This window comes from Dendrobates tinctorius, unplaced genomic scaffold, assembly GCF_039654945.1.
Source record: "Dendrobates tinctorius isolate UK_male_01 unplaced genomic scaffold, ASM3965494v1 ptg000301l, whole genome shotgun sequence".
In the NCBI taxonomy this organism is placed as follows: domain Eukaryota; kingdom Metazoa; phylum Chordata; class Amphibia; order Anura; family Dendrobatidae; genus Dendrobates; species Dendrobates tinctorius.
The window spans coordinates 521,289-535,749 of record NW_027361968.1 but is presented as its reverse complement, the minus strand read 5'-3'; positions in this window follow the sequence as shown (position 1 = coordinate 535,749).

Genomic DNA, 14,461 nt, shown 5'->3' with positions numbered 1-14,461 from the left:
TATCTGCACTGTCTTCCCCTCCTATAAAAGGAATACCCCCCCGTCCCTAGTTTAAACACTCCTCCAACCTTCTAGCCATTTTCTCTCCCAGCAGAGCTGCTCCCTCCCCATTGAGGTGCAGCCCGTCCCTAGCGTAGAACCTGTAGCCAACTGAGAAGTCAACCCAGTTCTGCAGGAACCCAAACCCCTCCTTCCTACACCAATTCCTGAGCCACTTATTAACCTCCCTAATCTCTCGTTGCCTCTCTGGTGTGGCACGTGGTACAGGAAGTATTTCCGAAAATACCACCTTGAAGGTCCTTGCTTTAAGCTTACAGCCTAATTTCCTGAAATCATCTTTAAGGACCTTCCACCTACCTCAAAGTCTGTCATTTGTGCCAATGTGGACCATGACCGCTGGGTCCTCACCAGCCTCTCCCAGTAATCTGTCAACCCGATCAGCGATGTGTCGGACTCGAGCGCCAGGTAGGCAGCACACCGTTCGACGATCCCTGTCTTTGTGACAGATTGCCCTATCTGTTCCCCTAATAATTGAGTCTCCCACTACCAGAACCTGTCTGGCCTGCCCTGCTCTCCTATTTCCCCCCTTACTGGAGCAGACACTCCTCCGGCTTTCAGAGGGCATGCCTTGCTGCAGCAGTGCTACTCCTGCACTAACACTCCCCTCATCTGCCAACTTAGCAAACTTATTGGGGTGTGCCAGATCAGGACTAGCCTCCCTGGCGCTCTTCCCTCTACCCCGCCTTCTTACTGTCACCCAGCTAGCTGATTCATTGTCCTGCAGCTCCAACCTAGCATCCCCCCTCATCTATCCCACTGAGCGTCTGCTCAGTGAGCAGAAGACTCCTTTCCATATTGTCTATGGATCTCAGTGTTGCCAGCTGCACATTTAGATCCAGTATCTGGGCTTCCAAATGCACAACGTGCTCACATCTCGCACAACAGTATGCACCCTCCACCGGCTGTTCAAGGATTTCATACATGCGGCAAGACGTGCACTGGATGGCATTGGCAATAGTGGAGAACATCCTAATGGGGATTGCACCAGACAAAAAGAATATTGGTGACCTATATACTATTTTGTGATCTGGAGGACATCTCCTTGGTATATTACCCTCAGAAGTGCATAACCTTTATGAGTCTAGGAGATCAATGTGACTAGAATGAGTATGAAGCCTTCTTTATGTCTAATACAGGGTATGTCTCAGTCCCTCTGAGTCCCTTATTTTGGCAGTTCTTGCTTCCTTCATAAATTGAACTGAAATTTCCAATTTTTTGATGAAAAAAATCAATTTTGGTTACTTAATCTAATATATAAAGCTCAATGTGGGTGTTTATGTATGTATGTATGTATGTGTATGTATGTGTGTATGTATGTATGTGTGTATGTATGTGTGTATGTATGTGTGTATGTCCGGGATTGGCATCCGCACCGTCACAGCTACAGCCACAAAATTTGGCACAGTCACACGTCTAGACCCCGAGAGCGTCCTAAGCTATGTTGTGAGGCGAAATTTTAACCCCGCGCGTTCCAATTCACCAAACAATTTTGCCCCTATCTACATAATGGGGAAAAAGTGTATCAAGCCCCGCCCCTCATTATGATGTCATAATGGTTGCCATGGCGACGCTGATGTCATCATAGGTTGCAAGCCCCGCCGCTCATTATGATGTCATAATGGTTGACTATGGGATGGAGGATGTGTGATGGGTATATGGGCATGGGACTATGGGATGGAGGATATGTATGACGGGTATATGGGCATGGGACTATGGGATGGCGGATATGTATGATGGGTATATGGGCACGGGACTATGGGATGGCGGATATGTATGATGGATATATGGGCACGGGACTATGGGGTGGAGGATATGTATGATGGGTATATGGGCATGGGACTATGGGATGGCGGATATGTATGATGGATATATGGGCACGGGACTATGGGGTGGAGGATATGTATGACGGGTATATGGGCATGGGACTATGGGATGGAGGATATGTATGATGGGTATATGGGCACGGGACTATGGGATGGCGGATATGTATGATGGATATATGGGCACGGGACTATGGGGTGGAGGATATGTATGATGGGTATATGGGCATGGGACTATGGGATGGAGGATGTGTGATGGGTATATGGGCACTCGACTATGGGATGGCGGATATGTATGATGGGTATATGGGCACTGGACTATGGGATGGAGGATATGTATGATAGGTATATGGGCACTCGACTATGGGATGGAAGATATGTATGATGGGTATATGGGCACGGGACTATGGGAAGGAGGATAATTATAATTTGCTATAACTATCCACAGTTAGTTACTGTGCCCGGGCAGCGCCGGGCTCTTCAGCTAGTTATATATATTTTTAAAGCCTTTTTAAATTTTGCCTTATATACAAGCCTTTTTATGGGAAAAATGTTTCTCAACATTTTTTTTCCTTTTAAATTCAATTTCTCGTCGGTTTGGAATGTTTTATTGTCAGTCCTTAAAGTATGACATGATTGTTCTCAGGAGCAATCTGGGCGTCACAGATGCTTCCAGGGATGTTTCCCATGCTGTTCTCCTCCCATTCAGCACTTTTCCCATCCATTTAAACATTTTCACTGCCTCCCAGACCCATTGACTGACATTATACTCGTCAATCGAAACGAGCATGCGAGCATTAGGAATTGCACGGGTCCAGCAACAAGTACAAGATCATCTTAGTGTTTGCTCAACCCTATTGCTCATCCCTAATGGAATCCCTATAGTAAGTGCTCAGCTTAGAGCGCAGGATAAATGTGATCCCAAATGTTATATAAAATGTTTTCAACAAAAACTTTAACTTAATCCACAAAAAAAAGCAAGTCCCTACTCAGGTCCGTTATTTGGATATGGAAATAAAGATAAATTCCACCTTACTGGTAATACAAAGGCTCTAGAAAAGCTAAATGGTTCCACACCCTCAAATAGAAATTCATCAAATTCTGCACTCCCAAATCCAAATGCCACCCTCCCTTCTGAGCCCAAGAGTGTTATGAATGAGTCACCGGAGGAGGAAAAAACAAAAATACAAGCTAAGTCCAGAAAACCGGAGAGGTTGGAAGCTAGCGGATTGCAGACCACTGATCCTATTCACCACAACTAACAGTAGCCGTGGGGGGTTCCTACGGTGGTCCTAGACCCCTCGTCACAGCCGGAGAACTAAATAAGCCTAAAGAAAGAAAGGGGAAATCTAAACTGCCCCAGAGCAGACCCCAAAGCAAAAGACAGCCCCCAACATGTATTGTTGGTGAAAAACAGATGAAAAGACAAACACAGACAGAAAGACAGGCTGAGCAAAAGATGGGGCCCAACTAACTAGATAGAACAGGACAGAAAAGATGCTGACTGCAATCCGCAAAAACCCTACAAAAAATGTACCAACCGTCTGATATGAAAAAAGGCCCTGAAGTCGCTAGACTTCAAAATCACTATATCAGCACTCAGGTATATTCTGAAAACAGAGCAAAGAGATCAACTGATCAGAGACAAAAATGGAATTCAGCCAGTCCCAGCAAGGGCTGGCAGAACACAAACACTAAGTAAACCAGACAAAATCTCATAGAATAATAGCAGGGCAAAACTTAGCTTTTAGTAGACAGGAACTAAACTGGATGCAAGAGCTCAGAGCAGAAAGGATCACCAGCAACCCTGTAGGGCGTCGGCTGCCTTATATCCACTCAGAGATTCCGGATGTCCAATCACAATCCACCAGTACAGATGACAGGTTCTTCCCATCCAAATTAACCTCACTACCTCCTTTCACTAGCAGAGGGAGTTAATCAGACATTAAAGGTGAAGGAGAAAATGAACTCATTACAAAGAGTGTACCTAAACCACATATAGTGTCTACATGTTTGCTATTTCTGTAGTAATGAGAGCCTGCTTAATTTACGGGTGCATGTCTCTAGGAGCATGGGCTGGGCATAATGTACTAGGCACAACAACGTATTGGGGACTACAACACACTGTACACTACAATGTACTGGACACTACAAAGTACTGGTGACTACAAAGAACTGATCACTACAATGTACTAGTCAATTTAAGGTACTGGTGACAACAGTGTACTAGTGACTAAAATGTTCTGGTGACATCAACGTACTGGACACTACAACGTACTGGTGAATATAAGGTACTGGGTACTACAATGTACTGATCACTAAAACGTACTGGTCATTATAAGATACTGGTCACTACAATGTACTGGTCACTACAACGTACTGGTCACTACAATGTACTGGTGACTATAACATACTGGTGACTACAATGTATTGTGCATTACGACGTACTGGTAAATATAAGGTACTGGGTACTACAATGTACTGGGCACTGCAATGGCCATTTACAATTTTCACTCAGCAATATCCACTGTTGCTTATTTCTGGAAAACACCTATGGAGTCAAAATCGTCACTACACCTGTAGATAAATTCCCAGAGGGGTACAATTTCCAAAATGGGGTAACTTGAGGGGAGATTCTGCTCTTCCAGCACTTATAGTCTCTGTATATGGAGTCTGCAAACTATTCTGGGAAAATCTGCGCTCCTGGAGGCAAATAGCGCTCCGTCCCTCCTGTGTGCCGCCGTGTGGCTAACCAGTACTGTACAGCCACATATGGAGTATTTCTATGTTCCATTTTTACCTATTTCCCCTTGTGAAAATGTAAATTCTGGGTATAAAACAAAATGTTTGCAATAATAATGTAATTATTTTTTCTTCACTGTCCAATGGTAAAAAATGTTGTGACATCCCCGTGGTGTCAAGATGATTCACTGGTTTGACTAATTGAGAGGTGTAACTTGTAAAATTGGGTCACTTACTGGGGGTTCTGCTGTTATGGCACCTCAAGGACTCTCCCGGTGGGACATAGCACTCACAAACAGTAACAGTAAAATCTGCAGTAAATTATGGTGCTCCTTCCCTTCTGAGTTTTGCACTGTGCCTCAAAAGTATTTCCCGTTTATATGTAGGGTATTGTCACACTCAGGAGAAATTGCACAACAAACTGTGAAGTTCATTTTTTCCTACTAGCCTCTATAAAAATTAAAAACTTGGGGCTAAAATATTGATTTAGGAAAGTGTAATTATTTTTTCTTCACAGCTCATTGGTATAAAATTCAGTGAGGTAAATGTGGTGCCAATATGACCACTGCACCCCTAGATGAATTCATTAAGACTGAGGTGTAATTTGTAAAATTATGTAATTTATGGGGGGTTGTGCTGTTCTAGCACCTCAGGGGATCGGCCATTTTGACATGACTCCATCAAACCATAACAGCAAAATCTGAAGGCGCCTCTTCCTTTCGGAGCTTTGCTCTGTGCCTCAATAGTAGTTTTCAACCACATATGGCATATTGGTGTACTCAGGAGAAATTGCACAACAAAGTTTGTAGTCCATTTTCTCCTGCCATCCTTGTGAAAATGAAAAAAAAATTGGACTAAAGCAAAATTTTTGTTGAAAAAATAATTTTTCTTCATTTCCACATGTTAAATCCTGTAAAGTAGCTGTGGGTTCAAGGTGCTCACCACATGTCTACATACATTCCATGAGGGGTCTAGTTTCCAAAATGGGGTCACTTGTGGGAGGTTTCCATTGTTTAGAGAAAACAAGGTCTCTCCAAATGCAACATGACACCTGCAGACTAGAGTTGAGCGACTTTTGGTTTTTTAGGGTCGAGTTTCGTTTCATGAAACCCGACTTTTCCAAAAGTTGGGTCGAGCAAAATCGGCCGACTATAGGGAAAAGTCGGGGGTCTGACCGAAACACGAAACCCAATGTAAGTCAATGGGGAATTAAAGTCGGCAGTGAGAGGAGGACAGGAAACACACCTACAGTGCCCATTTGAATGCCAAAAGCATAAATTCTTCTTACTTAAGCTTGTCAACCTTAATTAACTTCATAATACTAGTTACGCACTGAAAAATGGGGGTTATTTGGCTACAGTTGTGGGGGGGGGGCTGGCTCCAGGTTTTCATGTGCCCTGGGCAAAAGAGCGCACCTTTAACACATACCACAACTCATGATGCTCCGATACGGCAGAGAAATAGCGGTATAGTACAATGAAAAATACTTCACTTCTTACATCTCATGACTGATAGCCATTTTAAATTCTCCAATACCTCCAAAAACGGACAGTATATTACTCCATACAGTATTATGGCCAGCGCTTAGTGCGCTATACAGAATAATGAGGCCCATATATTTCTCCATACGGAATCATTATTCCCATATAATGTTTCAAACCGTATATGATGAGCTCCACATAATGCTACAGTATATGTTGGTCCCCATGGATGGCTCCACTGTCTTATGGGCCCAAATAATGCTCCATATATAATGGGCCCCATTTTTACTGCTCTAGTGTATAATGGGCCCTGTAAATGCTGCTCCAGTGTCTGATGTCCACCATTGGAATGCTCCAGTGTATGGTGGGCCCCATATATCATTCACCAGAGTATAGTGCTCCCCAAAAATTGCTGTCCCTACATTGAAAACAATTACATAAGTCTCCTTGCTAGGGAATCCCAGCACTACTCTGAACTCCTTGTCGTTCCCATCTTCCATCTCATAGCACTTGGCTGTTTAGGCCCTCCCACCGGCAGAGACACTTTTGCGTACTATGCGGTGCCCTGTGCCAGTGCCATCGCCCATGTGTATGCCCCCCCCACCTGCTCAAGGAACCTGCACTTTCATCTGCACCTTCCTCTTTGTCACCGTGTAAGGTGGTATAGTATGTGGGAAGGGGAACCTGAGTTTCCTCTGGGTCAGATTCTGGCTGTGTAGAGTGCGAGGGGAATGTAGTGGTCTGGGTCAATGTACCAGCAGCATCATCCAGCAGTGGCTGGGTCTCAGTGCACTTGTGGCGTCCCCAAGAGTACAGTCGCCACTGTGGCATTACCTTCCTCCTAGGGAGTGTGTTGTCAAGCTTGGGAGCAACGAAGGATCTCTCTAGCAGTGAAACCAACACACAACACATTTCCCACTCCAGGCCAGCAGGGAGACCTCTGAACCTGTCTGCTGAGGAGCTGCTCTCTGTGGTCGGGAGGAGGTAAGTTAGGGCACTCTGTGCAGGCAAGGGGAAGTGTGTGGACATGAGAAGGGGAGCTGGAGGATGAGCAGAGTTAAGGCTCACTCCTAGCTGGAGCGCATGGTCCGGATTCCGGTCTCCGAGTTTGTAGGGACACTGACGTTCCTGCAGCAGAAACCGTGGGAAGTAGCTATAAATGCTCTGTACCCAACTAAGGCTTGGAGGCCCCAGCATCGACATGTGGGAGGCAGAAGGAAAAGGCTACAGCTGTCTGCCATACAAGTAAAGTCTGAGGAACATCTGTTAGAAAGGAGGTGCTTCAGTGAACCACGGTCCTGTGAGTGCTTCCCCCACAAGCGCTAGAAAGGAGACGTTCAGGAAGGTACATGTTGGCGGAGTGTTGGAAGGGAGCTTTCCATTCTGGTCCCGGAGGTTGGCAGAGGTCCTGACCCGGAGGACACAGCACAGAGGCAGGCATCTGTGTAACCTGCAGACTGTGAGTAAAGCTTTGGAACTGCACGCTCTGGAGTCCTACAGTTATTCCAGCACCGCTACAGCTGGGTACCAGCACCTACACCTACCTGTGCCTTTCCCCCATCACTACATCTACACTTCCCTGGGACTCCAGCTCCACCTGTGGGGAGCTTCACCATCTTTGCTGCACAACACCATCAGTCCCAGAGGATCTGCATGCAGCATCGGCCTAACATCTATGTTGCCGAACACCAGAGGTGGCGTCAAACTATCTATATAAAGTCTTTACCATTATACCACGCCATTTACATGGGCACCCAGGGCCACCGTCCGGGTCACCGCTGCTGTGACACATCCCACTGACACCGGCCCGGTACCGAGTACCCTACAGCCCTGGGAGGGCGACCCATATGCCGACTGCTGATCGGGTGGCGTTATTCCCATGAACCTCCAAACAGCGTCCATGAAGGCAAAGTTTTTGGTTTCCGGGGGCAGTATGATTGCAAAGCTGAACCTTAAAGGAATGTCCAAAAGGGCACCACCAGGAGTGGAGCCTGTGGCTTAATTGGACTGCACCCGGGAAACCACTACCATACAAGCTACAGAAAAGAAGGACAGATTGCAAGCTTTGTCGATTCTGTGTGTGGTGTGGTATGTCCGTTTGTAGTTGTGCTAGCGATTTCTCAGCTTTATTCCGTTAACGACTGAGACTCCGGCATGCCCCCGCGGTACGCGTCAAGCTTACTACAGGGATACGCGAGGCTGTGGCACGTGAGATCGAGCAATAACAGGTCTAGCATTCCCGTACATGTCCAGGGCTGCATGCACGCTACACTGAAAGGACCAGCTTTTGTCGCTTACAGGTGCAGATAACCTGCTGAACTCCGTTAGTGATGGGGATCTGGGCTTCAGATTATTCCCCGCGAACGATGATTTCCCAGTAAGTTCAGGTCAACCGCAATTCCGGAGTTAGGCCTAACCGTCATTCCTGAAAAAAATACGTGTCCAAACCACAGGTGCTGTAGCTTGCTTAACTGCTTGGCAGCCGTTCTCAGGCCCAGTATGGATTCAACAACATTGTAGAAAGTTGATAAAGGGTACAGTTTCACCGGATAACACGTATATATGTAGCCTAGTTTACACATTAAAAATATATGGGTATAGATCAGGAGGCAGACTCAGATGTTCCCAGGCCCAGTATGGAATTGACCAGATTGTACAAAGTTGAGAAAGGGTACATAATCACTGGATAGCAGGTATATATAGCATAGTTTAAACATGTAAAATCTCCATGTTCTCAGTATGGATTACACAGCAATCTAAAAAGTGGGAAAAAGGAAATGCATTTGAGGCGTACACAACTATATACTTTTGGTGTTATTTTTAAATCTTCATATATATTTCTGTCTCAGTAATACAGTCCAGCCTCTCCGCAATAGGAAATGAGATGCATACAATTACTGACATAAAGGCTAGTGATTGCAGAAATCTAGGAATTACTATTCACGGGAAAAGCTTCCTTCACAATTCTCATAGGCGATGCTGACCCTCAATTAATTTGGGTGTTGAGACAGTGAAAACATCTTTTTGTGAATAAAGTCTTGCTGTATCGCACTTCCGTTGATTCCATCACTGTTACTCATCTCAATCAAATTTTTATCACAGGGAGCGATGTAAACATGGTGCTCACTGGCTATCATGATCTGTCACGTAACTTTGGAGTGCAAAAGACAGAAGCCACAGGCGATTCTATTTGGCATGAGAGGGCACATTTTAAAATGTGCACCAGAATGTCACACCTTTGTGAGTAGGAAAACTATGAAAGCTGATGATAAACCACCACTGCATGTCATTGTGAGTCGACGTCCATAAGAAATGGAAGCCATTGATCATCTGGAGCTAGAGCCCAGCCAGCAGGACAGGGCATAGCTACATCTTAACCATCATCTTTCAGTTCAATTTGTAGTGGCAGTCCCAGTGAAGGATTTGACAGCCCAGACTACACAGTGGAGGAGCAGGGAGAGGTAAACATTGCAAATGCTGGGGCCCTGCCCAAGCAAGGGGGGCACACTTGTGGGCGTCGGTACTGGCACTGGGCCCCTCATAGTACGGCGGTGTGTCTGACGGCGGGTGTGCACCACCACCGTCAGAGACACTTGATTGCACTATGAGGGACCCTGTGCCAGTGCCCGCGCCCAAGAGTCGGCCTACCCACCTGTCCAGGGCAACGGCACTCGCACGGTTTCAGGCGCTAGGTGGTGACCCCGGCCATTGGGGGGGCAGCCCAGTTAGGGAGGTTTAAAAAGTGGCATATGTTGATGTGGGACATTCAGCTGCTGCAAAAGGCAAAATAGGTCAAGTTCGCGGAATAGGAGGAGGACCAAAGCAAGCCATTTTTCTTTCAACCTATGTGTCATCAAGGGAAGGTGGGACAAAATCCTTGGAAACCCATGCATGGTTCAATTTAATGAAGGTTAGATCATCCACATTTTGGGTTGACAGACGGGTCCTTTTTTCTGTCAGGATTGATCCAGCTGCACTGAAGACTCTTTCCGATAGCACACTTGCAGCTGGGCAAGCGAGCTCCTGTAAGGCATATTGTGCCAATTCAGGCCAGGTGTCCAGTTTAGCGGCCCAATAGTCAAAGGGGAATGACCTGTGTGGGAGAACATCGATATGGGAGGAAAAGTAGTTTGTAACCATGGTTGACAACTGCTGTCTCCTGTCACTTTCCATCGATGCAGTATTACCAGCTGTGTGAGCGGTACTTGAAAAATCAGTCCACAACATTGTCATGAAACCCCTGTCTCCAACGCCACTTCTGCTGTGTGCACCACGAACACCTCTGCCAAGCTGACCCCGGCCCGTACGGCTCGTGTGAGAACCATCACCGCTGCTGTGTGCAGGGAATGCCTCAACCAACCAGTTTACCTGAGTTGCTTGTTTATTAGCCAATATTTGGTCATGGTTCTCCTGTGGCATGATGTTTTGTAATTTGCCTTTATAGCGTGGATCCAGGATGCTGGCCAACCAGTAGTCGTCATCGTTCATCATTTTGGCAATGTGGGGGTCCCTTTTTAGGATCTGCAAGGCATAATCTGACATGTGGGCCAATGTTCCCGGTGTCAATGATGCACTGCGAGTGCTGGTTGGAGGAGCACTTTCTGGCAAATCCACATCACTCCAGTCACGCACAAACCCTGTACCAGACCTTGCCACACCAACATTTTCACTTGTCCCACGAGATGCATCCTCCTCCCCTAAGTAATCATCCCCATCATCCTCCTCCTCCTCCTCTTCTTCCTCCACCTCGTCCAGGAGAGGTCCCTGAGCAGACAATGGCTGAATGTCATCAAGGATTCCCTCCTCCTCTTCCTCCTCGTCAACATTGGCTGCAGACGCCTGCTCCTTAAGGTGCGTCAAAGTTTGCATGAGCAGACGCATAAGTGGGATGCTCATGCTTAGGATGGCGTCGTCTGCGCTTACCAGCCGTGTGCATTCCTCAAAACACTGAAGGACTTTACAGAGGTCTTTCAGCTTCGACCACTGCACACCTGTCAACTCCATGTCTGCTCTCAAAGTGCCTGGCCGTGTATACTCCCACAAATGCATTATGGCCTGCCTCTGTTCGCACAGCCGCTCAACCATGTGCAGGGTGGAGTTCCACCTTGTTGCAATGTCGATAATGAGGCCGTGGTTGGGAAGGTGGAGCAATCGCTGCAGCTTCTGCATACGAACGGAGTGTACAGGCGAGCGGCGGATGTGCGCGCACAGTCTTCGCACCTTATGGAGCAGGGCTGTTAACTTCGGATAATTGTTGAGGAAGCACTGCACCACCAGGTTCAAGGTGTAAGCCAAGCAAGGTATGTGGCTGAGTTTTGAAAGGGCTATGGCTGCCACAAAATTACAGCCGTTATCACTAACTACCTTGCCTGCCTCAAGATGTACACTGCCCAGCCATGACTCAGTTTGTCGCTGAAAGTACTTGGCCAGCACCTCCGCGGTGTGTCTGTCGCCCAAACACATCATCTGTAACACAGCCTGCTGACACTTTCCACTAGCTGCTCGATAGGGGGACACCTCGTGTGCAACAGTGGCAGCTGCAGATGAAGTGCTCGTACGACTGCGCTCTGTGGACGAGCTTTTGCTTCTGGAGGAGGAGGGTCGAACGCCTACAGCCAATTGTTTCCTATACCGTGGGCTAGGCAGCACTGTCCCACCACCGCTATCCCCTGTGGACCCTGCATCCACCACATTAACCCAGTGCACAGTGATGGACACGTAATGGCCCTGGCCATGCCGACTGGACCATGCATCAGTTGTGAGGTGCACCTTTCCACTCACTGACTGCTTGAGTGCATGGACAATGCGGTCTTTCACATGATGGTGGAGGGCTGGGATGGCTTTGCGAGAGAAGAAGTGGCTACTGGGTAGGTCATAGCGTGGTACTGCATAGGCCATGAGTTCGCAGAAAGCTGTGCTTTCCACCAACCGATAGGGCATCATCTCTAACGAGATTAGTTTGGCAATGTGGGCGTTCAAACCCAGTGTATGCGGATGAGAGACTGAGTACTTTCTTGACCTACTCATAGTCTCTGGGAGGGTGAGCTGGACTTGAGAGCTGCATATGGTGGAACTAGCTGTTGATGATGGTGATGGAGTTGGTGTTCTTTCTGATGGCCTAGATTCAGTCTTTCGTTGATATAACAGTGGGATTCCCTGACTGCTGTGGCCTTGCAACGACACCTCAACATTTGCTGCTATGCTAACCAGTGGGCTTACAGTGGGGGAAACAATGTAGCGTTGCTGACTACCTTCTTTGTGATCAGTTGCACATGTGGTACTTGAGGTTTGGTGTTGTGTCCACGCTTGCAAATGCATGCTGGTTAAATGTCTAAGCATGCAACTGGTATTCAAATTTTTCAGATTTTTCCCTCGGCTAAAGGTCTTTGCGCACTTCTTACAGATAACCTTGGCCTGATCATGAGGATTTTGTTCAAAAAAGTGCCACACTACACTCTTCCTACTTTGGAAGACATTTTGCGGCCTAGCACGCTGTGCTATTTTGACCGTCTGGACAAGCTGTCCAGCAACTCTTGATTTTTGGAACCTGCCTTTGGAGTGCTCCGGACCTGCCAGATAACAGCTGTTGCAATGTCAATTTCTGCTGTGGATGCTCCTCCTCCTCATCTGAGCTATTGGAAGCGGCACCCTCTTCCCCCAATGGATGCCAATCTAGGTCAACAACTGGGTCATCCATTACCTCCTCTTCAATGTCATGTGCACCTTCCTCTGTGTCACCTTGTATGGTGGTATAGTGTGCGGGAAGGGGCACCTGAGTCTCATCAGGGTCAGAATCTGGCACAGTATACTGCGAGGACAATGTAGTGCTCTGAGTGAATGTACCAGCAGAATCATCTATCAGTGGCTGTGCATCAGTGCACTCCTTGTCAGATTCATCTTGGCCTGGGTAATTCACCATTTCACTTGATAACCCAGGCGTGGTATGTGAAAACAGCTCCATGGAGTAATCAGTAGTATGGCCTGCGTCATCCTTCAATCTTGGTTGGGGTGAAGGACACAAGGTGTGGTTCATGAACATGAGCCTCCAATGACAACTCAGTGCTGTTATTTTTTACAACTTCAGAAGAGGAGGCTATAGAGCTGGAGGCTGAGTCAGCAATGTAAGCCAAAACTTTTTCCTGATGCTCTGGCTTTAAAAGTGGTTTGCCAACTCCTAGAAAACTAAGCCTTCGAGGCCTTGTGGAGCCAGACGATGATGCAGGCTCAACACCTCCTGCATTCGGTCCTTTTGCCACTACCATCAGATCCACCACCAACACCATCATTACCAGCTGGCAACCCCCGCCCAATTCCATGGCCTCTTCCACCTGCCTTCCTCATTTTTGGCAAAAATGTACACAAAATCCCACAAACTATATAGTAATGTAAAACAAGGTACAAGGTGTATATAGGACAGGGGAGATGTTGAATTTCTGAACACACTTGTGGACACTGTTGGATTGTGTGACCCAGTGAATTTCACAGCGCTATGTCACAGGCTCGATGTCGCCGGTGTGAAAAATGTCACTATAGGAGAAGGGAGATTTTGAATTTCTGCACACACTTGTGGATACAGGACACTGTTGGATTGTGTGAGGCCCAGTGAATATCACAGCGCTATGTCACAGGCTCGATGTCGCCGGTGTGAAAAATGTCACTATAGGATAAGGAAGATTTTGAATTTCTGCACAGACTTGTGGACACTGGACACTGTTGGATTGTGTGAGGCCCACTGAATATCACAGCGCTATGTCACAGGCAGAAATTGGCTAGTGTATGACAAACTACAAGGTGTATATAGAATTGGGCAGAATAGGAATCTCCCTAGAGTGCAGGTCTGTAACAACGGAACAAGTCCTCCACTTATTCTTACAGAGTCACACACAGATAGCTTCACTGTGGCCATGATAACAGCCGTTACACGGTACTGAGAGAGGAGCGTGCACGTACACGGCTGTCCGGTGAATGTAAAATTGTCAAGCTCCGTGTTTTTTAATATACAGACTGACACACGCTGTCTCTCTATAGTTTTGAATGTGATCAAACAGCAAATATACTTAACTGTTTGAAAACCAGACAAAACTAGAAGGTGGAGGTCTGTAAGAACAGAACATGTCCTCGACTTATCGTTACAGAGTCACACACAGCTTCACTGTGGCTGTGATAACAGCCGTTACACGGTACTGTGTGAGGAGTGTGCACCGCTGTATGGTGTGAAAAAATGCACGCTCAGTACCTCACCAGGACAAAAAAAAAAATTTGGATTGCTTTTAAAAAAGCAATTTGCAGAGCAGTGGGAAAACAGCAATGCAGCTATCAGGAAGCCTTATAAGGCAGCCCAACAACCAACACAGCTGA